The 26,234-nt window shown below is 37.2% G+C and overlaps 1 protein-coding gene across 2 annotated transcripts in view; it reads right to left on the bottom strand.

Annotated features, from left to right (window-relative positions):
- dpp (decapentaplegic) overlaps positions 1-24,173 on the bottom strand; it is a 337,917-nt gene extending 313,744 nt beyond the window's left edge. The window contains exon 1 of one of the 2 annotated variants that reach the window (XM_067768139.1): positions 23,879-24,173. The gene's annotated coding sequence lies outside the window, so the exon portion shown is untranslated. Of the gene's footprint in view, positions 1-21,009; positions 21,865-23,878 lie in introns of those variants that run through there. The other variant, XM_067768140.1, reaches the window with a different exon arrangement.
- Positions 24,174-26,234: the final 2,061 nt, after the last annotated feature.

The raw sequence follows: 26,234 nt of genomic DNA, 5'->3' as shown, positions 1-26,234 counted from the left end.
TATCGCATATAAGGTCTTTTCAAGTGTATTGTTCGAAAGATTAAAGCCCACCGTGAACCGGCTGATTGGACCTTATCAGTGCAGCTTCAGACCTGATTTTCACAATGCGCCAAATCTTGGAAAAAACCCGTGAAAAGAGAATCGACACACATCACCTCTTCGTCGACTTTAAAGCCGCCTTCGACAGGACGCAAAGGAGCTGCCTATATGCCGCTATGTCTGAATTTCGTTTCCCCGCAAAACTTATACGGCTGTGCAAAATGACGTTGAGTAATACCATCAGCTCAGTCAGAATTGGGAAGGACCTCTCCGAGCCGTTCGAAACTAAACGAGGTTTCAGACAGGGTGACCCCCTATCGTGCGATTTCTTTAATTGATGCTGGAGAAAATTATACTAGCTGCAGAACTTAACCGCACTGGAACAATATACTATAAAAGCGTGCAATTACTGGCATATGCTGATGACATTGATATCATCGGCCTAAACACCCGCGTTGTTAGTTCTGCTTACTCCAAACTGGAAAAAGAAGCGGTAAAGATGGGTTTGATGGTGAATGAGGACAAAACGAAGTACCTGCTGTCATCGAGCAAAAAGTCAGCGCATACGCACCTTGGCAACCACGCTACTGTTGGCAGCCATAATTTCGAAATAGTAAAAGACTTCGTTTATTGGGGAACCAGCATCAACACTAGCAACAACATCAGCACTTACATCCAGCGAAGAATCAATCTTGCCAACAAATGCTACTTTGGACTAGGTAGGCAATTGAAAAGTAAAGTTCTCTCTCGGCGAACGAAAATCATACTCTACAAGTCACTTATCGTATCCGTCCTGCTATATGGGGCAGAAGCATGGACCATGACAACAGCAGATGAAGCGGCTTTGGGAGTGTTCGAGAGAAAAGTTCTTCGAAAGATTTATGAACCTCTACGCGTTGGCGATGGCGAGTACCGAAGAAGATTTAATGATGAGCTGTACGAGCTATATGCAGACATCAACATAGTCCAGCGAATTAAAACGCAGCGGCTTCGCTGGCTAGGCCATATTATGCGAATGAAAGATGATGCTCCGGCCAAGAAAGTGTTTCTATCGGAACCCGCCTATGGAAGCAGAGGTAGAGGGCGGCCCCCACTCCGTTGGAAGGACCAGGTGGAAAACAATTTAAACTCCCTTGGTGTGACCAATTGGCGCCGGTTGGCGGAGCGAAGGAGCGACTGGCGCGCCTTGTTCGACGGCCATAACCGTTTAGACGGTTAAGTAAGTAAATTTATTCAATAAATTTTCAAGCAATGTTTATATACTTATTCCCTAGCGCACACATTTAACTTTTATAAGAATATAACATCTTAAAAGAAGTAATGCGTCCATCAAGTCTGGTGGAGATTGATAACCTTGCTACTAAGACAAGACTTTTAATCATAAGTGGGTAGAGCCACACTCCTTCATACAAATCATAAGTTTATCTGATTTCATGTTCAAAAACATCCTCATAAAAATAGTTAAGAGTTTGTCCTTCAGTTTTTCACACATTTTTTTTTTTCTACAATTTTTCAACTTTGACTAATTATTGTGAAGTACCTTGTTACTCTGTATTTTGAACTGTCCAAAGTCTAAATAATTAGCTTTCAGGTGCAGTATAAACCTTTAAAATATATTCATTAGTTCAAAAGTTAGGATTTTTGCAAAGAAAAAGACCTAAAAGGCGCCATTGTGCGACAACGAGGTATGATTACGTATCAATTGAGAAGCGAATTGCAAATACAGCATTGGCACGCTTCGAACTAATGATCGTACAGAAATAATAACAAGTAAGGAAGGCTAAGTTCGGGTGTAACCGAGCATTACATACTCAGTTGAGAGCTATGGTGACAACATAAGGGAAAATAACCATGTAGGAAAATGAACCTCGGGTAACCCTGGAATGTGTTTGTATGACATGCGTATCAAATGGCAGGTATTAAATAGTATTTTAAGAGGGAGTGGGCCATAGTTCTATAGGTGAACACCTTTTCGAGATATCGCCATTAAGGTGGACCAGGGATGACTCTAGAATGCGTTTGTACAATATGGGTATCAAATGAAAGGTGTTAACGAGTATTTTAAAAGGGAGTGGGCCTTAATTCTATAGGTGGACGCCTTTTCGGGATATCGTTATAAAGGTGGACCAGGGTTGACTCTAGAATGTATTTGTAAAATATGGGTGTCACATTAAAGGTATTAATAAGAATTTTAAAAGGGGGTGGTGGTAGTTGTATATGTGAAGGCGTTTTCGAGATATCGAACAAAATGTGGACCAGGGTGACCCAGAACATCATCTGTCGGGTACCGCTAATTTATTTATATATGTAATACCACGAACAGTATTCCTGCCATGATTCCAAGGGGTTTTGATTTCACCCTGCAGAACTTTTTCATTTTCTTTTACTTAATATGGTAGGTGTCACATCTATTTTACAAAATTTTTTTTCTAAAGTTATATTTTGCGTCAATAAACCAATCCAATTACAATGTTTCAACCCTTTTTTCGTATTTGGTATAGAATTATGGCACTTTTTTCATTTTTCGTAATTTTCGATATCGAAAAAGTGAGCGTGGTCATAGTCAGATTTCGGCCATTTTTTATACCAATAGAAAGTGAGTTCAGATAATTATGTGAACTGCGTTTAGTAAAGATATATCGATTTTTGCTCAAGTTATCGTGTTAATGGCCGAGCGGAAGGACAGATGGTCGACCGTGTATAAAACCTGGGTGTGGCTTCAACCGATTTCGCCCTTTTTCACAGAAAACATTTATCGTCTTAGAATCTAAGCCCCTGCCAAATTTCACAAGGATTGGTAAATTTTTGTTCGACTTATGGCATTAAAAGTATCCTAGACAAATTAAATGAAAAAGGGGGAGCCACGCCCATTTTGAAATTTTCTTTTATTTTTGTATTTTGTTGCACCATATCATTACTGAAGTCGAATGTTGACATATTTTACTTATATACTGTAAAGATATTAAATTTTTTGTAAAAATTTCACTTAAAAAAAAAAGTGGGCGTGGTCGTTCTCCGATTTTGTTAATTTTTATTGGGCATACATATAGTAATAGGAGTAACGTTCCTGCCAAATTTCATCATGATATCTTCAACGACTGCCAAATTACAGCTTGTAAAACTTCTAAATTACCTTCTTTTAAAAGTGGGCGGTGCCACGCCCATTGTCCAAAATTTTACTTATTTTCTATTCTGCGTCATAAGCTCATCGCACCTACCAAGTTTCATCGCTTCATCCCTCTTTGGTAATGAATTATCGCAATTTTTCGATTTTTCGAAATTTTCGATATCGAAAAAGTGGGCGTGGTTACAGTCCGATATCGTTCATTTTAAATAGCGATCTGAGATGAGTGCCCAGGAATCTACACACCAAATTTCGTTAAGATATCTCAAAATTTACTCAAGTTATCGTGTTAAGGGACAGACGGACGGACGGACGGACGGACATGGCTTAATCAAATTTTTTTTCGATACTGATGATTTTGATATATGGAAGTCTATATCTATCTCGATTCCTTTATACCTGTACAACCAACCGTTATCCAATCAAAGTTAATATACTCTGTGAGCTCTGCTCAACTGAGTATAAAAAACTATGAAAAAATACAAAAACAATAATAATAATACCAATATGTAGCAGCTATGAAAGTGTAAGCCATGTATGTGGAAATGAGCAACAGAGAAAAAAGTGTAAATAAAATGTTTTTAAAAATTGCCAACTAAATTTCAAAGGCTGTTTTATATTTAAAAAAAAAAAAAGTTCATTACAATTTAATATTACAAAATCAATTGCCCTCCGAATCATTGAATATATGTATTTAAATTCAAGAAAAAGTAAAACATTGAAATCCTCTAAACGCAGACGATCGTGCCGCTACCAATCGATTCTGTGCGCGCTGAATAGGGAGCTAGCGCGCATTTACATTTAAGAGAGGCGCTTAGCACTTATTTTAACACCACGGCGCTATGAAATCAACACGCTAGCACATTGAAAACCGAAACACAAAAAAATAGCGCGCGAAATGTAAATAAACATAAAACAAACAAACAAAAAAAAAAAAACGATCATGCAAGCGAAAGCCGAGCGCGCCGATTCAAAGCAATTTACTGATGGCCGCTACGAACGTTATCAACGAACGAACGATCATAGGCAAGCGGCAATTGTTTATGTTCGCCAATCTAATGCGCATATGTGTGCGTGAGCGCGGTGCGTTCATCAAACGCTGCTACTAGTGATCGTCGTGTTGTATACATGTCAGATGTATGACAGCTAGATGTCGCTTTGAAAATAAGAGCGGTTCACAAAATGAATGCGAAAGTGTGTGTGTGTGCGCGCGGGCTTGATATCAAACACTTTCGCATGTACACCATAAACGCGCACGCTTTGCAAGTACACTGCAAAAAATGCCATTAGGCTAGGATGAGTCACAAAGGAGTATGTATGCGACTAATGCCAGTTTTGATCTCTTTGTGTGCGTTGTACTGTTCCCTTTTGTTTGCGAATGTCCTATAAAGAGACTATTTGTACACATTTATACCCGAACGCGAACGATAGGACCAACGCCCTTTGTACCCATATAGGAACGAATGAAGACTAATCTCTTTTCTCACCAAACAGTGTTAGTTTTCGGATGGTACGAGGTTACGTACATTTTAAATGCAATATTAAAATTTGCAAAAAATTGTTTGATACATTTATGTAAAAAAAATTATTATGTAGCCAACTCATTCCAAGAGATATGGGTCGACGATAATGGAACACATGGTCCTAGTTATTAAGGTTCGGTATATGGCTCCGCAGTTTTCTTAAATAAATCGAATCAATCACCTTAATGAAACTTGGTATATAGGTTCCTGGGCACCCATCTCAGATCGCTGTTTAAAATGAACGAAATCGGACTATAACCACGCCCACTTTTTCGATATCGAAAATTTCGAAAAACTTAAAAACGCGATAATTCATTACCAAACCGATGAAACTTGGTAGGTGGGTTGACCTTATGACGCTGAATATAAAATTATTAAAATTTTGGACAATGGGCGTGGCAACGCCAACTTTTAAAAGAAGTTAATTTAAAAGTTTTGCAAGCTGTAATTTGGCAGCTGAGTATGTAAAGTTCGGTTACACCCGAACTTAGCCTTCCTGACTTGTTTTTATATATTTTAAAATATGTTACATAGACTTAAACTGACTGATCCCAACTGTACCAAAAAGGGGTTAAGGGGGATCAATTATGCCCCAATGAAGGCAAAAGAGATCAATCGGATATCGCTCTCTTTAGGGATTAGTCACACTATTTTTTGCATGGTATGAGTACGCTTATTTCTAAGTGTGCGTGCATTATCTGTGTATGTATTTGCTACCGCAAAAATCGTGAAATTAATATGTGCTTTGAAACGCGGTGTCTTGCGCCATCAACTTATAAGCGTAAAATATGTTTGATGGAGTATTCGAGACCTTTTCATTAACCGCAGACTATAATAGTTTCGAGGCAAATTGCAAAACACGAAAGTAGCTAATAGCTAAAGAAGATCATATAGCAAGCGCTAGAGACAAACGCGTTCAGCATCTTAAAGCGCGTAACCTAAATTCAATCGTATCAATATTACGGTAAACTACAAAGAGCATGCGCCGCTTAACCGAACACATGATTCGCTCGTTGGCAATCAGCTGTTTTTATAATAAACATTTTTTTTTTTTTTTATTACTCAAGCGTACGTTTAGCGGTCAACCGTTGCACTACAGTGCGCACTTGTCTGATATTTTATATACAATTTTGTAATTTTTATTTTATTTCGTCTTTGCTTTGCGTCTTTGTTTTGTGTTGACATATACCTATATATTTATTTTTTTTTAAAACGCTTGCGTGTTTTTATCACTCTTTATGCGCAGTCAACCGTTTGTACTGTGCAATTCAAGCGACAACTAATTAAAACCTTGCTCGTGGACTTTTTGTCTGCCACGCTCAACGCTAATCAAGATTTGTTTTTAAAAAGGCATTTTTTATGCTTTATTAGCTGTTTAAGACTACATTTATATAATGAGCTATTGAGCGAGACTTTGGTTGACATTTCCTCTTTTTTACGCGCCCTCGCGTACTTTTTCCAATATCAGCGCAATCTGTTGACGCAATAGCGCCAGCCAACTTTTTGGCTCAAAAGATGCGCCTAAGAATACAAATTTTTCTGTCGATTAAAAAAAAAGACATCAAGTACAATGCTGGTAATTCAGCTTATAAACAATACAAATGTAAATCCTTCCAACTTCAGTTGACACCTAACTAAATCTATTTCTTAACAGATGTTGCTCACTTCCTAACGTCCTTAGCAGTCGTAAGTGAAATCTGAGCAGATATAAGCTGCAGACATTGGTGCTTTATCGGTAACCGTATCGGTACCCTTATAACAGCTGATTCGACCAACCTTATGAGAATCAATGCAATCGATTACTGGTGCCGCTAAGGTGGTAACCGTATCGTAGCCAACCAATTGTTTTTTGGTTTACCGTCGTAACGATAAACAGCTGATTACGTTAGGGATATGACTACAGCGATACGACAAACGGCACCTATGACTACAGCTTAAGTATTGCCAATTGACGTTTTGTCAAAGATGAGTTTATACCACTTTAGTTTGACTGACACTACTGAATAGCGCGCTGGCGCCACCTTATTCTCCGTAATAAGGTGGCGCCAGCGCGCTATTCAGTAGTGTCAGTCAAACTAAAGTGGTATAAACTCATCTTTGACAAAACGTCAAAGCGCCACTGGCACAATTCTCTCTATAAACGCAATAACTCAACACTGCGCAGAGTGATACGGCCTTATCTAACTCACGTTTGTCTATGTGAGGTTTACGAAATCGAATTCGTACTATGCGAATCAATCAAGAGGGTGTGTTTAAAATTCTTCTGAAATGGTTGAGCTCACATATCCGAAAAGTTATCAAAAGATGGCGCTCCGCCACGATCAGTTTTTACATTAACTGTAAATTTGGTTCTTTTCCTCATTGTAAAATTTATGAAATATTCAGCATAGTATTTACGTTCACTAACCACAGCGTAGGTTATTTATAGTTTTAGAAAAGTTGGCAGTAGTTACGAATATGTATGATACGGAAATTTGAGTTTGTGAGAGGCGCCACGCCCCTTTTTCCAATGGTCTCCAAGTTTCGTTAGAACTTTGGCTTTAGAAGCTTTGCCGAGTTTGAGTGATGTGGCTTAATCGGTCAAGGAGATAAATGAAACGGAAAGAAAATTTTGTATGGGAGGTATCACATCCTCTCTTCCAGTTATTTTCACTTTTCTCCACTGATGTAATATCCATGTTGGGCGTATGCCTGCCATATATCATCTGCCTAGTATTAATACTTGTAGAGATATTTGTTTTTTTATTTGTTGAAGTTTATTTCGCCTTGCCCATTCATACATAAAATTTGGCACATTACTGTTATAAACATACTTACTATACGACAAAAATACTTCCCAACATATTTTGTGCACTATTCATTTCTTAAATTGCAGTTTTTAACTGTGAAAAATGTTAGAAAAGTACAAACAAGTGGGAAAATAAATTTCAATTGCAAAGTGTTAAAACACCCTAAGCCAAATGAAATGTCGAATTTTTCTTCTTATGCTTTGCTTGCAACAAACGTTGGAAGTTGGCTACTTTTTCATGTCAGATGGCGCTACTGTCGCTCGATCTGCCGTTCTCCATAAAAATACGTGCAATCTGTCCATAATGCATAAGATTGAGTTAAACGCATATGAAAACAAGTAAGGAAGGTTAAGTTCGGGTGTAACCGAACTTTACATACTCAGTTGAGAGCTATGGTGACAACATAAGGGAAAATAACCATGTAGGAAAATGAACCGAGGGTAACCCTGGAATGTGTTTGTATAACATGCATACCAAATGGAAGGTATTAAATAGTATTTTAAGAGGGAGTGGACCATAGTTCTATAGGTGGACACTTTTTCGAGATATCGCCATAAAGGTGGACCAGGGATGACTCTAGAATGCGTTTGTATGAAATGGATATCAAATGAAAGGTGCTAATGAATATCTTAAAATGGAGTGGACCTTAGTTCTATGGGTGGACGCTTTTTCGAGATATCGGCATAAAGGTGGACCAGGGGTGACTCTAGAATACGTTTGTACGATATTGGTATCAAAAGAAAGGTGTTAATGAGTATTTCAAAAGGGCGTGGGGCTTAGTTCTATAGGTGGACGCCTTTTCGAGATATCGCCATAAAAATGGACCAGAGGTGACTCTAGAATGTGTTTGTATGATATGGCTATCAAATGAAAGGTGTTAATGAGAATTTTAAAAGGGCGTGGGGATTAGTTCTATAGGTGGACGCCTTTTCGAGATATCGCCATAAAGGTGGAGCAGGGCTGACTCTAGAATGTGTTGGACGATATGGGTATCAAATGAAAGGGGTTAATGAACATTTTAAAAGGGAGTGGGCCTTAGTTCTATAGGTGGACGCCTTTTCGAGATATCGTCATAAAGGTGGACCAGGGGTGACTCTAGAATTTGTTTGTACGGTATGGGTATCAAATGAAAGGTGTTAATGAGTCTTTTTAAAAGGGAGTGGGCCTTAGTTCTATAGGTGGTCGCCTTCTCGAGATATCGCCATAAAGGTGGACCAGGGGTGACTCTAGAATATGTTTGTACGATATGGGTATCAAATTAAAGGTATTAATGAGGCTTTTAAAAGGGAGTGGTGGTAGTTGTATATGTGAAGGCGTTTTCCAGATATCGACCAAAATGTGGACCAGGGTGACCCAGAACATCATGTGTTAGATACCGCTAATTTATTTATATATGTAATACCACGAACAGTATTCCTGCCAAGATTTAAAGGGTTTTTTATTTCGCCCTGCAGAACTTTTTCATTTTATTCTACTTAATATGGTAGGTGTCACACTCATTTTACAAAGTTTTTTCTAAAGTTATATTTTGCGTCAATAAACCAATCAAATTACCATGTTTCATCCCTTTTTTCGTATTTGGTATAGAATTATGGCATTTTTTCATTTTTCGTAATTTTCGATATCGAAAAAATGGGCGTGGTCATAGTCGGATTTCGGCCATTTTGTATACCAATACAAAGTGAGTTCAGATAAGTACGTGAACTGAGTTTAGTAAGGATATATCAATTTTTGCTCAAGTTATCGTGTTAACGGCCGAGCGGAAGGACAGACGGTCGACTGTGTATAAAAACTGTGCGTGGCTTCAACCGATTTCGCCCTTTTTCACTGAAATACGTTATCGCCTCATAATCTAAGCCACTACCAAATTTCACAAGGAAAGTATCCTAGACAAATTAAATGAAAAAGGGCGGAAGCACGACCATTTTGAAATTTTCTTTTATTGCATTTGGTTGCACCATATCATTACTGGAGTTGAATGTTGACATAATTTACTTATATACTGTAAAGATATTAATTTTTTTGTTAAAATTTGACTTAAAAAAAAAAATTTTTTTAGAAGTGGGCGTGGTTGTTCTCCGATTTTGCAAATTTTTATTAAGCATACATATAGTAATAGGAGTAACATTCCTTCCAAATTTCATCACGATATCTTCAACGACTGCCAAATTACCGCTTGCAAAACTTTTAAATTGCTTTCTTTTAAAAGTGGGCGGTGCCACGCCCATTATCCCGAATTTTACAAATTTTCTATTCTGCGTCATAAGTTCAACTCACCTACAAAGTGTCATCGCTTTATCCGTCTTTAATAATGAATTATCGCACTTTTTCGGTTTTTCGAAATTTTCGATATCGAAAAAGTGGGCGTGTTTATAGTCCGATATAGTTCATTTTAAATAGCGATCTGAGATGAGGTCTCAGGAATCTACACACCAAATTTCATCGAGATACCTCAAAAGTTACTCAAGTTATCGTGTTAACGGACGGACGGACGGGCGGACATGGCTCAAACAAATTTTTTTCGATCCTGATGATTTTGATATATGGAAGTCTATATCTATCTCGATTCCTTTATACCTGTACAACCAACCGTTATCCAATCAAAGTTAATATACTCTGTGAGCTCTGCTCAACTGAGTATAAAAATAAAACCTTCATGATCGCCATACGTCAAACACGATAAGTTGCTGAACACATTGCTGTAAACTAAATAATACTGATTTTAATATACATATTAATAAAAGTATGTATATAAATGTAAATGTATTTACTTTTGCTATTGCCCTGGCCTTCGTTCTTTTGTTGTTCTTCTTATCATCGAATTTTTATGCCACATATTTTTTTATACTTGATTATAATTTTAACTAGCTACCATTTATTTACACGTTCAGTAGCGAACAGGAAAATAACAGCAGCAATTTTTATAAAAATTCGTCAAAAAAAATTGTATTGTTTTATATTTTTGAGGTAACCTTACGAGATCAATACAGCACAAAATATTTAGGAATAATATTAGATAGACAGTAAGTTCACGTAAAAACTTAATGGAGAAATGGGAGAAAAGATAGCCTACGTGGCACTATATGAGGATGCTAGGATGCACTTGGGGCCTATCATCTAAACTTTCTTATTGGGTATTTAGGGCAATTTTTAGCCCATAGATACATTTATATGGGGTTCTTGTTTGTTGTGCAACCACACAAAAAGTACGTATACCAAAAAACTACCCCGTCAGCCGAAGCAGGCCGAGGCAGGCAGCCAAAAGAATCCAGGCTGGATGTCGATTCCTCGGCCATTTTTCTTTGTAAGTGGACAAGCAGCGGATGCAAACTACGTTTCATACTTCGATACCCTGGGGCGCCCGCTATCACCTTTTATGCGACTCTGTCTTACGACTCTGCCGACTTACCATCCACAAGTCCTACGAGCATATTGGGCACTTGAAGCCTGTATGGCATCCGAGACTCGTCTATCGATTCAACCATCCACACATTGCACGTTTACCGCCCACAGATTGCGCACCTGCTTCCCTCTTCATCTCCAACCTCACTTCCCGCTCCATCACCATGACTTACTACCTTTCTACTTCGGTATATTTGTATGTGTGTCCAACATTGGATGAGTGCTACTTTAGCCGCCAAAGATAGCCTCCTCTCAAAACATTAGCCGCATATTCGACAACAAAGAGTCAATTACGCAACACAGGGATATTAAAGGCAATTGTAAAGCAGCTGTCTTGGCCAAAACGGATACGACTGCTCACATCCTTGCCAAAAACTATTTTACAGATATATCTAAGACCTCTTTTTAACTCAATGCAAGCACAAATAAGTCCTATAAAACTTTAAGTAAGCGGAGCCTACTGTTAGTACTGAAGCCACTGCAGACGAATGCTAGAGGAGGAATGCGTGTAGCAATTGGTATTGTGTGGGGTTAATCTGCTATGTCATTGTCCAGCACTAAGTAAAAGGTAGTTAAATAATCTAGGTTAACGGTTCCTCAAAGCTCTAACAGAGGTTTCCAACTCAACATAAGTTTATTGACTACAGAAAATGTTTGATCCACGGTATCTGATATAACACCGGTCAGTGAGCCCCTCCTTGGCCTTAGTCGACCCCGTCATGCCAACTCCACTTAACATTAGGTTCTTAAAAATAGTTACGACTAAGTGTTCGTTCACGCTTTCCTCGATAAAAAGCACATTTTTATTGCCATTTGTGCTCCATTTTCAAATACCACTTCTAGGAAAAAACTAAATTTTTGTTGTGTCACACTTTTTACATTTTGTCCACTTTATTTTCATTTTTTAAAGTCCTATGTGCCAAATACTCGATTTTTTGCCAAGGCATTCCCCAATCGCCTCTTAACCGACAACAAGTTTTTTACACACATTGTTGTTGTCATTATTAATATTATTGCAACAAGTTATGCTCGTAATTAAAATATTGCACTTGTTTCACCGATCCTCAATCATCGTTACAAGGCAAACCGTACAAAAAACAAAAAAGCAAACTACAAGCAAAAAAAACTTTGAGCAACAAACAGCGCGCAACGAGCATTTGGAGAAGGCAGCGCGCGCACCTTCGTAGTTGTAGCAATTTTGTTGTTGTTGTTTGGTACGTTGCAACATACTTTGTTAGCAAAAAATGCTGACAGCTAAATGCCGCTGGTGCAACGGCTGCAACAACAAATCAACTCAATAGTTCAACATTGCAACCACGCTTAGTAGTTGTTGTTGTAGTTGTTGTTAAAAATCGAAAACTCGTTCAACGGAATTTTCTAATAAACGGCTGACGACAGGCAAGAGGTGAGGGATGTCAGTCGGCAAGCAATCGAGAGCATTGATATGCTGATAGCTGCTGCAAGTACATACGCTCTTGTTGTTGCTGCTGGGTGTTTGGTGCGATTTTGCCTTTGGTGCTAAGTTTATGTTGATTGGTACCTATTTTTATACTCAGAGTGCTTTGCACACAGAGTATATTAACTTTGATTGGATAACGGTTGGTTGTACAGGTATAAAGGAATCGAGATAGATATAGACTTCCATATATCAAAATCATCAGTATCGAAAAAAATTTTGATTAAGCCATGTCCGTCCGTTCGTCTGTCCCTTAACACAACAACCTGAGTAAATATGGAGATATCTTCATCAAATTTGGTACATTAGCTTACCTGGACCCAGAATAGATTGGTATTGAAACTGAGCGAAATCGGATGATAACCACGCCCACTTTTCATATGTAAACATTTTGGAAAACACAAAAAACCTGATTACTTAGTAAATAATACACATAGAATGTTGAAATTTGATGTGTGGACTGATATTGAGACTCCTGATTAAAATTTGAAAAATTTTTTTTTAAATGGGCGTGGCACCGCTCACTTGTGAGAAAATCAATTGCATCGTTGAACCTATTCTAACAAAATTCAGCAGATGTTGCCTTTACTATAAGGAATGCTTTGAAGAAAAATTGACGAGATCGGTTAAGGACCACGCCCACTCTTATATAAAAGATTTTTAAAAGGGTTGTGGACGAAAATAATAACCTATAACTTAGCACAAAATAGTTTTGAATCGTTTATTAAGTTTTATTGTAAGAGGAAACGGGTAGACATTTTTTTTTAACGGGCGGTGCCACGTGTTATGTAGAAAAGTAATTTATCTAAAATGAAATGTACAATAGAAGCTCACACTGAGTATATATGTTCGTTTACAACCGAACTTAGACACCTTTATTTGTTATATTTATGTATGTACGTTGGTGTTTGTGTAGCTGAAGCATGGAGTGCGTGGCACATTCCACGCAATAATTTTGTTTGTTTTTATACTCAGTTGAGCAGAGCTCACAGAGTATATTAAGTTTGATTGGATAACGGTTGGTTGTACATATATAAAGGAATCGAGATAGATATAGACTTCCATATATCAAAATAATCAGTATCGAAAAAAAATTTGATTGAGCCATGTCCGTCCGTCCGTTAACACGATAACTTGAGTAAATTTTGAGGTATCTTGATGAAATTTGGTACGTGGGTTCCTGAGCACTCATCTCAGATCGCTATTTAAAATGAACGATATCGGACATAACCACGCCCACTTTTTCGATATCGAAAATTTCGAAAAACCGAAAAAGTGCAATAATTCATTACCAAAGACAGATAAAGCGACGAAATTTGGTAGGTGAGTTGAACTTATGACGCAGAATAGAAAATTAGTAAAATTTTGGACAATGGGCGTGGCACCGCCCACTTTTAAAGGAAGGTAATTTAAAATTTTTGCAAGCTGTAATTTGGCATTCGTTGAAGATATCATGATGAAATTTGGCAGGAACGTTACTGCTATTACTATATGTACGCTTAATAAAAATTAGCAAAATCGGAGAAGGGCCACGCCCACTTTTAAAAAAAAAAATTTAACAAAAAATTTAATATCTTTACAGTATATAAGTAAATTATGTCAACATTCAACTCCAGTAATGATATGGTGCAACAAAATACAAAAATAAAAGAAAATTTCAAAATGGGCGTGGCTCGGCCCTTTTTCATTTAATTTGTCTAGGATACTTTTAACGCCATAAGTTGAACAAAAATTAACCAATCCTTTTGAAATTTGGTAGGGGCTTAGATTCTAGGACGATAACGGTTTTGTGTGAAAAAGGGCGAAATCGGTTGATGCCACGCCCAGTTTTTATACACAGTCTTCCGTCTGTCCTTCCGCATGGCCTTTAACACGATAACTTGAGCAAAAATCGACATATCTTTAATGAACTTAGTTCACGTGCTTACTTGAACTCACTTTATCTTGGTATGAAAAATGAACGAAATCCGACTATGATCACGCCCAATTTTTCGGTATCGAAAATTACGAAAAATGAAAAAATGCCATAATTTTATACCAAATACGAAAAAGGGATGAAACATGGTAAGGTAATTGGATTGTTTTATTGACGCGAAATATAACTTTAGAAAAAACTTTATATAATTGTTGTGGCCCCTACCATATTAAGTAGAAGAAAATGAAAAAGTTCTGCAGGGCGAAATAAAAAACCCTTAAAATCTTGGCAGGTATTACATATATAAATAAACTAGAAGACCCGGCAGACGTTGTCCTGCCCTAAATTTGGCCAATCTGCATACATTTTAATAAGCTTTTTCCGTCTGACCACATTTTGGCCTATATCCAGAGACCATAGTCACCCAGGGGTAAGAAAATTACCCTCTACTAAAGCTCTCATCAACAGCTTTCATTCGATATCAATATTCTATAAATACATTCTAGGTGTACCCGGGTCCACTTTTTGGCATATAGCTCGAGACCCTAGTCACCCAAGGGTATGAAAATTACCCTCTACTAAAGCACTCATCAACAGCTTTAATCTGATATCAATATTCTATAAACAGATTCTAGGGGTACCCGGGTCCACTTTTTGGCCTATATCTCGAGACCCTAGTCACCCAGGGATATGAAAATTACCCTCTAATAAAGCACTCATCAACAGCTTTCATTTGATATCCGCATTCTATAAACACATTCTAGGGGTACCGGGGTCCACGTTTTGGCCTATATCTCGAGACCCTAGTTACCCAGGGGTATGAGAATTACCCTCTACTAAAGCACTCATCAACAGCTTTAATCTCATATCAATATTCTATAAACAGATTCTAGGGGTACCCGTATCCACTTTTTGGCCTATAGCTCGAGACCCAAGTCACCCAGGGGTATGAAAATTACCCCCTACTAAAGTACTCGTCAACAGCTTTCATCTGATAGCCATATTCTATACACACATTCTAGGGGTACCCAGGTCCACGTTTTGGCCTATATCTCGAGACCCGAGTCACCCAGGGGTATGAAAATTACCCTCTACTAAAGCACTCATCAAGAGCTTTCATTTGATATGCATATTCTAGGGGTACCCGGGTCCACGTTTTGGCCTATATCTCTGTACCATAGTCACCCAGGGGTATGAAAATTACCCTCTACTAAAGCACTCACAAACAGCTTTTATTTGATATCCATATTCTATAAACACACCCTATTGGTACCCGGGTCCACGTTTTGGCGTATATCTCTGGACCCTAGTCACCCAGGGGTATGAAAATTACCCTCTACTAAAGCACTCACCAACAGCTTTTATTTGATATCCATATTCTATAAACACACCCTAGGGGTACCCGGGTCCACGTTTTGGCCTATATCTCGAGACCCTAGTCACCCAGGGGTATGAAAATTACCCTCTACTAAAGCACTCATCAACAGCTTTCATATGATATCCATATTCTATAAACACACTCTAGGGGTACCCGGGTCCACGTTTTGGCCTATATCTCGAGGAAATATGCTGTTTTGAGTATTTTCCCGGCAAGTATTCGAATTTTTTTAACCTTTTAAATCTTCCATAGACCTCCACGAATATTTCAAGACCAAGATAAGATAAATCCGTTCAGCCGTTCTCGAGTTTTAGCGAGACTAACGAACAGCAATTCATTTTTATATATATAAATAAAATAAATTAGCGGTATCCAACAGATGATGTTCTGGGTCACCCTGGTCCACATTTTGGTCGATATCTGGAAAACGCCTTCACATATACAACTACAACCACTCCCTTTTAAAACTCTCATTAATACCTTTAATTTGATACCCATATCGTACAAACTCATTCTAGAGTCACCCCTGGTCCACCTTTATGGCGATATCTCGAAAAGGCGTTCACCTATAGAACTAAGCCCACGCCCTTTTAGAATACTCATTAACACCTTTCATTTGATACCCATATCGTACAAACATATTCTAAAGTCACCCCTGGTCCACCTCTATGGTGATATTTCGAAAAGGCGAACACCTATGGACCGAAGGCCCACTCCCTTTTAAAAATACTCATTAAAACCTTTCATTTGATACCAATATCGTACAAACATATTCTAAAGTCACCCCTGGTCCACCTTTATGGCGATATTTCGGAAAGGCGTCAACCTATAGAACTAAGCCCCACTCCCTTTTAAAATACTCATTAACACCTTTCATTTGATACCCATATCGTACAAACATATTCTAAAGTCACCCCTGGTCCACCTTTATGGCAATATCTCGAAAAGGCGTCCACCTATAGAACTAAGCCCCACGCCCTTTTAAAATACTCATTAACACCTTTCATTTGATACCAATATCGTACAAACATATTCTAAAGTCACCCCTGGTCCACCTTTATGGCGATATTTCGGAAAGGCGTCAACCTATAGAACTAAGCCCCACTCCCTTTTAAAATACTCATTAACACCTTTCATTTGATACCCATATCGTACATACATATTCTAAAGTCACCCCTGGTCCACCTTTATGGCGATATTTCGAAAAGGCGAACACCTGTAGAACGAAGGCCCACTCCCTTTTAAAATACTCATTAACTCCTTTCGTTTGATACTCATATTGCACAAACGAATTCTAGAGTCACCCCTGGCCCACCTATATGGCGATATCACGAAACGGCGTCCACCTATGGAACTAAGGATTACTCCCTTTTAAAATACTCATTAACACCTTTCTTTTGATACCCATATTGTACAAACAAATTCTAGGGTCACCCCTGCTCCACCTTTATGGCGATATCTCGAAACGGCGTCCACCTATGGAACTAAGGATTAATCACTTTTAAAATACTCATTAACCCCTTTCTTTTGATACCCATATTGTACAAACAAATTCTAGGGTCATCCCTGGTCCACCTTTATGGCGATATCTCGAAAATGCGACCACCTATACAACAACCACCACTCCCTTTTAAAACCCTCATTAATACCTTTAATTCGATACCCATATCGTACAAACACATTCTAGAGTCACCCCTGGTCCACCTTTATGGCGATATTTCGAAACGGCATCCACCTATAGAACTAAGGCCCACTCCCTTTTAAAATACTCATTAACACCATTCGTTTGATGCCCATATTGTACAAACAAATTCTAGGGTCACCCCTGCTCCACCTTTATGGCGATATCTCGAAACGGCGTCGACCTATGGAACTAAGGATTACTCCCTTTTAAAATACTCATTAACACCATTCGTTTGATGCCCATATTGTACAAACAAATTCTAGGGTCACCCCTGGTCCACCTTTATGGCGATATCTCGAAACGGCGTCCACCTATGGAACTAAGGATTACTCCCTTTTAAAATACTCATTAACACCTTTCATTTGATACTCATATCGTACAAACGCATTCTAGAGTCACCCCTGGTCCACCTTTATGGCGATATCTCGAAAATACGACCACCTATACAACAACCACCACTCCCTTTTAAAACTCTCATTACTACCTTTAATTTGATACCCATATTGTACAAACGCATTCTAAAGTCACCCCTGGTCCACCTTTATGGCGATATTTCGAAAAGGCGTCCACCTATAGAACTAAGCCCCACTCCCTTTTAAAATTATCATTAACACATTTCATTTGATACCCATATCGTACAAACAAATTCTAGAGTCAAGCCTGGTCCACCTTTATGGCGATATCCCGAAAAGCCGTCCATCTATAGAACTATGGCCCACTTCCTCTTAAAATACTCCTTAATGCCTTTCGTTTGATACACATGTCATACAAACACATTCCAGGGTTACCCTCGGTTCATTTTCCTACATGATTATTTTCCCTTATGTTGTCACCATAGCTCTCAACTGAGTATGTAATGTTCGGTTACACCCGAACTTAACCTTCCTTACTTGTTGTTACTATTTTTTGTGCTTTTCTGCTGTTGCTAAGCGGCGAATGTACATTTCGCTGTCAAATAAAATTCAGTTTTTACGTTAGAGTAGATATTTTTGTCATTTTTCGCGATAGTAGAAAATGTTTCTGCACAAACTGTAACTTGAAAATGTTGTTCAAGGCCGTGGAAGATAAATTGCAAAGCAATTTTTTAAATTATAAAACGGGCCAGGAGGAGATCATATTTCTAGTATTGGCAGGAAGAAAAACTGAGATGTGATTATGGTGACACCTGCAATTCTGATGGAAATCTATAGAGCACGCTATGACAATGTGGACCGAGGCAAGCACAGCATTCATAACCAAAGGAGGAAGGGTTTGGTACCCAAAGCCGATTGACTTCCGCTAAGTTTTATTTCACAAAATATGAGTGAAATAACTTCTAGATCTGAACATTCAAAACCTCTCCCTTTCTAAGCAGACATACTCCATAGACAAATCCGTGTAAATAGCTCTCCAGGCTTGCCTTGACTTGACTTTAACATCTTACATCAGCAAGTCAGAGAGCCAGATTTGGGGCTAAGTCCTGACACCTTTTTCTAGCGCAATTTGAGGAGGGCATCAAATAAAGTATGGAATGCATATCCTCTCATCTCATAGAGAAAATTAGAAAGAATACATGTGCCGACGACAGATATTTAGCGGTAATCGAAAAACATATTCAAACTTTGTGCATACTGTTGTAGAACACATTGAACTCTTTGAACCGCCTGAAAGTGACTTTAAAGCTAATACTAAATTGGTTATATTCACCAAGCTTTACACAATACCATCTTTCAATATTAACTGTGACGGGAGCTGTGGTTAAGTCTGTGATTGCTGTTATTGGTAAGCGCGATTATAAACGAGACGCAAATGCTTTCAGAATCAGCTAGTCACGGTGATTTCTTCGAAGGCGCTGCTGATATTTCTACGATAGTTCAGTTGCTGTGATAACATTTAAGGTATACGAACATTCGCCAACTCCCGATCCAACTTTGAGAATAAGTTTACATATAGTGGCAAATGGGGGCAGTTACAAATGGCCGCCATGGTGTGATGATAACGCGGTCGCCTACCACTCCAAAGTAGCTGGTTACAACGCCCGGGTAAAGCACTAATAAAATCTTTAGAAAAGCGTGTTTTCAATTAAAAAAAAAATGCCATCGCAGGAGTTTGCAAAATACTCCAAGTGCATTACTGCCATGAAAAGCTTGCAGCGAAAACTTATCTGCTTGCAGATGCCGTTCGGAGTCACAGCAAACACGTAGGCCGCTTGTCGCAAATTTGTGGGAAGAATTAAGGACAAGCACAACGCAAGTTGGAGGAGAAGCTCGGCATAAATCCCCTCGGAAGTATATCGCCACAGTACCAATTGCAATTGATGATGCATCAACAACAAAAACACAGCTACGATAACGATAACTTCAAGTAAGAAAAGAGCCGACAATAATGGCAAAGAATATAAGAAAGTGCGGAATACGTTATAGATTAGCTTAACTTGAACTGGCCGGTCCATGAGGACGTCACATAGGCTGAGTGAGTTCGCAGTGTTACCAGAAGTTTATTTAACGACCAACCCTATCAAAAACCAGGACCTATATTATAAAAGAACTCCGTCTTCTTGGCAAATACTAGAAGCTTTATAGGACTTATGTCACTTGCTGCTTCTAGACCTGACAGCTCTCTCACTCCTAATAGCTGGAGTCTTAGCCTGAAAAGCGCAGGTCACGACTACAAAACGTGCTCGATCGTTTTCTCCTCGACCCCCACTTTCTATATCTGCTCTCACTTACCAAGCCAAATTTAAAGGCATGTGGCGCCAGAAGGTAGTGTCGAGTCAGAATACCCATCATGAGTATACAGTCCTTTCTTTTTAATGATATGCGCAACATTGTTAATTAAGGTTGTAACATCTACACATAATCTTCGGCACTTTACATCCCCGCGCTTGGACCTACGCCTTTCCCGCTTGGTTGATCATGTGCACCTCTCGCGTTTTCTTAATCTCGCACAATCTAATTGAGACTTCTACACAGGAAGCTTCAAGGAATGAACCCTTTTTATTTAGCTCATCCGCTTTTCATTCCCGTCTATTCTCATATGCCCTGGGACACAATATAGATGTATGCTTTTCTTCGTCCCGATTCTTTCCAAGGATTTATTTCCTCATCAGCACAGTATAACGCAGACCCTACTCCTTCCACTACTTTGGAACCCTCTGTGTACAAATGTATCGCCTCGTCCGCAATTTGAGCACCCTTGCGCCAACCATCAACCGTCATGTCTTGCCCCACTATAAAATTAGTGCGTATGTGATAGAGGTTTACACGGATTTATCGGCGGCGGCGTAGGCTCTATTATATACCGGCGGCGGCAGAGTGGACGGCGCGCCGGCGTACGCCGGTGTTCTTACTTCAAAATGCTTAAGTTTTTATTCAAAAAAATAATATTTAGCAAAGCTTTTGTTTGTATGTATTTAAGGAAATCAACGTTTGGCCATTTCGGAAAGATCCGGGGTTTATGCCTCAAAATCTCGCAGATCGTTCAAAAATTTCCAGGAGTAGCTCCTTGTGGAGAGATTGTCCCCCGTTGCCGCCGCTCGCCGATATTTTTGACATTCGGCGGCGGTGCGCGAAAAAAGACAAAAATCGACGGCGGCGTATATCTCTAGTAAGTGAGGGACAAACTGAATTTTTTACAGAGTGAAGTTGTATTGAGGCACGTGCATGCGAGGTAAACATAAGCAACTCAATCCCAAACCCATTATCACATCAGATTGCTTACATTTTAAAACCGATCCAGCAACAAACATTCGACCACACCAATTTCTGTTGCTCTACTTTACAATATCTTTGCAATACGCTCGCGACACAAACAAATAAACAAACAAATATTTAAAAAAAAATATTAACAAAAAATTCTGTGATGAACGAAATACAATAACAAAGCCAATTCGTTGTGTTTAAAAAAGTTGTATGTTGTTTTTTCTGTTTTAAGCGCTCTTGTTGTTGTTTATAGAGTGTGATTTATGTTTGTTATTGTGGTTTTAAGCTCATTTCATTTGTGAGATTGCTATTTGCATTTCAGTATTTGTTGTTTTTTTTTTTTTTTGTAATTTACAGTATTTTTTGTTGTTTTATAGTTATTTTTATTTATTAGTATAACTGTTGTGGATTGCTTTGATTCTGGTTAAAGTTATTTTTGAATTTCTTAAGTCAAAACATTCGGTTTAAGATTATTGAAAGCTTAAATTAAGTTTATACGTTGTTTTTCTTTTTAAATTTTTTGTTTTATTTGTTGCTCTTCTTTCTTGTTTGTTTTGCTTTTTTTCTTATTAAGCTCTTCAGACGAGTTTCTTAAGTTGGTTTGCCTTGCCATTTTGCTTGTTGTTGTTTAGCTAGTAACTTATACAGGCTTTTAAATAAATATTAACACGCACATAATGCCATACTAACACACAAACAAACACACAACACTATGTGTGTGCGTGTGTGTGTAATATTCAAGCACCATCGACATTTAACTTGATTTGCTAGGCAAATAAACAAAGCGGAAAAACAACTTTTTTTTAATTAATGCCTTAATTTAATTATTATTTATGATTTAGCTGCGCATTTGGAAAAAATTTTGTGAGTTTAATTTTTGCATAAAATTTTTACACTTCTTTATTGGTGGTGATCTCATTTTGTATTATTATTTAGAAAACAACTTTCATTTATTCACTTGTAAAACAAAAATCATTTACACATTTTTGAAATGAATTAAACAATTTTTTTTTGCTTAAATTGTTGGTTTCGAGATTAGTTTTAAGGTTTTTTAATGACCTTTAAACAAACTCTTTTTTTATTGCGACTAAGCGCGCCTGATTAGTGAATTAGTCAAATAGTAATAATTCATTTATGACTAATCAAAATTATAAATTCCCTATTAATCATATTTTGATTATTTATAATTTAACTAATTTTATTATTTTCTTGTATGGCGTTTTACTTGTTAATTTCCTTAGAGATGTGCGATTATTCAATCAATCAGAACCACTTTTTTCAGTTAGTCAAAATCATTATTCTGATTATTTGACTGGGTGACGTGTATAAACGTATTCTCTGAAGCAATTTATTTATCGATTCGAAAAGGTAATAATTTCCCAACTTCGCACATTTTATTTGATACAATTCAATTTCTTTAATTCTTTATACGAGCAGTTAAAATTTGACTAAGCAATTTTCAGCTGAGTAACCTTTTGATATTTTATTGTTTATAGGGATGTTCTTTTATTCACACTATCGAAAATCAAGACTTATGTAACTAATTAATTTAATTATTCACGATTTAATAACTTTATGTATCTGCGTCTTTTGTATAATTTTGGATGATGATTTGTATTTCATTGGTTGGTCGAATAATCCAATACGGTCCCTAATCCTAGTTGAGTAAGAAAAGAATAATAATTTTCGATTGTGCAAAATTCAATTCGCGTCTATATTTTTTTGTTTTTTGTATTAAAGACATTTCTATTAATTATTATGCAATGTACCTTTTATACTGTTTAATGTATGTTTAATGTATTCTATTAATATGTAGATGCATGATTTATCATTAATCAAACTTAATCACTACTCCAATTAGATTGATTATTTAACGTGGTCATAATAAAATCGTAATCAGATATGTTTTCTGAGTATCGTTTAACGGGTTTTAACTTATGTGTAATAAAACTCGTTGTCGATTAAACTGACTAATCAAATTTGATTATTAAATAGAACAATATTAATTATCGATTCTTCTTAGTTAGTCCGAAAAAAATTTATTTGATTAACTAATAAAATCTTCTGAATTCAAGTAACCAATTTTAGTTGTTAGAATGTTTTACGTTACTTTTTGTGTAGGGATTCGTGATTAATAAATTAATCGAACATTGTTTCTAGTTCATTTTAGCAACTTAATTAATCAGGCAGTAATCATCTACGATTAGTCTAAATAATTAGCTTGAGTGTAAATTTTTCGTGTTGTTTGTTTGTTGTTAATTAATTATTTAATTTAATTAACACAATAGCATTAATCATGTTTATTTAAAGAAAACGTATTTTACGTGCTGTATTTGGATTAAGTTACAAAACGATTAATCTAACTTGCTTATTTCACTTGGGAAGTATCATTAACGTTGCAGGAAAGGAATGATTTCACAATCAGTACAATTTTAATTTAATAATTAACAATAGCAACAGATTTCACAATTAATCATTTTGGAATAATCACAGTCGCATATTTTATTTATAGCAATCTCATTAGTTTGGTTATTTTACAGAACAATCATAATATGATTATCTAGTTTTTAGGTATTTTTAGAGTAAATTAATTTATAGAAATTTATGACTTATTTAACCCGATTACTAAATTGAAAGGGAATTATTACCACCGATCAGACAAAATAATCGATTTCCCGACCATAAATTAATTGCCGCATTATTAAACTTAATGGATTATCCAAAAAATAGTAAATCAGTTATTTTGGTTGCTGCTGTCATCTTTTTATATTATTTTATTTGCACTAAAATTTGATAATAAATATTTAAAAAAAAAGAAACCTAAAAACTTTTGATTATGAAAAATGTTATGAGAAAAGATTAATCAATTTATTATTTATTTGTATTACCTTTACACTACACGAACACTACAAAGGAAATTTTTTATGTTGTTATTTACATATATCTATCTTTCGTTTCGTAGTTTCCGTTTTCACCAAAAAAAATCTTCCGCGTTCATAATTTTTGCGTCGCTTGTCGCGATGCCAACTATTCAAACATGCTTTCCTCCATTCAAGCCAAGGCTTAGGCCATTCGTGTTCATATCACAGCATTCGATCGATCGTTAGTTAAATTACAACAATTTTAATCGGGCAATATGTTTGGCAAGATTACTTTGCTGTTGCGCGCATGCACCTAACTACAACTTTTTTATCATATACAACTTTTTGTTGTTGGAAATTTCTTCGTTTTTTGTTTTGTTTTCTTCGTTTTGTTTATATATACATATACATATATTTATATTTTATCACTATATTTTCCTCAACTCAAAGCTCTCGAGCGTATTTCACATACACACTTTGTGTGCTTTGTTTTACTACTAAACTTGGTCCAGCCCGTTTTGTATCGACGACCAGCGCACGCCGTTAACCGCTTGCTTAAACGCTTATTTTTAATTCCAGCTTCAAAAGTTACCAATACACTCTCAACACATCGTTGCTCATTTGTTTAGCAATGACAGCGAATTGTTGTCGCCTTTCGTTGTTATTGTTGTTTTTGTTGCGTATGATCGACGACAGCTGCAGCAGTGTTGTTGTTTTGTTGTAGCCAGCAATACATAGCAACAAGTATTTCGCGAGCAACAAATAATGCAGAAAATAAATATGCAAGAAAACTGATCGCAGCAACAAGTTGTACAACAACAAGTTGAACAACAACATCTACAAATACAATAACAATTATAGCAACGCATTGCCATCAGCAACGACGTTATCTGTAACGTTGGCGTTGACGACGACGACGTAAGAGTCGACAACATCAACAAGATCTGCGTTATTGACAATTTTATTAAAATTATTTTCCCTTATTACACTGAGAGAAACTATTAATAGCAAAAAAAAATAAAATATTAAAAAATTACCATATGCTATCTATCGAAATGTACTTGTGACATCACCTTTCCACGGTCATGATAATTTCTCATTAGAGGAACGGCATCTTTCCACCTGAGGTCTTATAAGGGACGCCTTTTCAATAGAGCTAGGAGTAGCAAGCTGCTTTCGGGTTGGCAACTTGGGTTTGGGTTACAGAAATGTGTTATTAGGAATGCCTAGCCGAGGCCCGTGTTGAAGCTTCGGCGAAATGTGTTATTAGGAATGCCAAGCAGAGGCCCGTGTTGAAGCTTCGGCGAAAACATAAGAGCTTGCAACGTATCTGCAAAATCAGAAAAATCGTCTTAAGTCATTTTGACTATTTGGATTACTTGAGAAATGTGAATGGTGGCTCATTGCATAGTGGCGAGGATTCACCGAGTCGTGTTATGGACAACTGATGTCACGATTTCATGGGATGCAAACGATTCTCTGGCTGCGTGTGGGTGCTTGTCGTCCACATGCTGAAGGAACATTTGCCGTACAAATTTTCAGGGTCAAATGACATAATTCCACGCTTTGGGGGCATCCTTACACTTACAGCAATTGCTTTAAACTGGGCTATATACCAAAGTATTCGAACGTAGTCAAAATTCTCTCCAATCGCAAAACCGGTAAAGTCTTCAAACCTATCTCTCTCTCCTCGTTTCTCCTTGAAACTTTGGGGTATCTGGTCTGTACGTACACTACCTACAAAATATTTTTTTTTTTGAATTTAGGAAAATGTCTATGGAATCGGAAAAAATTGTTTCGATTGTTCAGTAGAATTTAGGAGTAGTCTCCTGTGGTCCCAGAGTACTCGCTTGTGAACATGGGATGACTCCGTTTCTCACCAACTAATTATGGGTGCAAGTGGGGTTTCTGTACCTTTCGTACAATTTTCTCAAGTACTCAGGGAATGAAAATTTAAGTTCAGAAAAAAATCTTAATGTTCACAATTTCAGAAAACTACAACTGAGTTCAGGAAATTACAACTGAGGCTCATGTCACTCAAAACTGATGACAGATGATTAAAACTGAAGTTCAGAAAATAGCAACAAAGGTTCAGAAACTTGCAACTTAAACTAAAAAAATTACAACTGAAGTTCAGGGAATTAAAATTGTAGTTCTAGAAAACAAGTGTTCAGATATTAAAAATTGAAGTTCAGAAAATTACAACTAATTTGTACAGCTGAAGTTCAGAAAGTTACATCAGAAGTTAAGGGTGTTAACATTGAAGTTCAGAGAAATATAACTGAAGTTCAGATAATAGTAACAGAAGTTTAAAAAATGGCCATTGAAGTTCAAAAAATTACAACTGAATTTAAGAAAATACAACTCAATTCCAGTTTCTAAA

The sequence above is a fragment of the Eurosta solidaginis genome, chromosome 2, assembly GCF_040869045.1.
Source record: "Eurosta solidaginis isolate ZX-2024a chromosome 2, ASM4086904v1, whole genome shotgun sequence".
NCBI lineage: Eukaryota > Metazoa > Arthropoda > Insecta > Diptera > Tephritidae > Eurosta > Eurosta solidaginis.
Note: the sequence above shows the minus strand (reverse complement) of the source record. Positions and strands in the feature narration are given on the sequence as shown.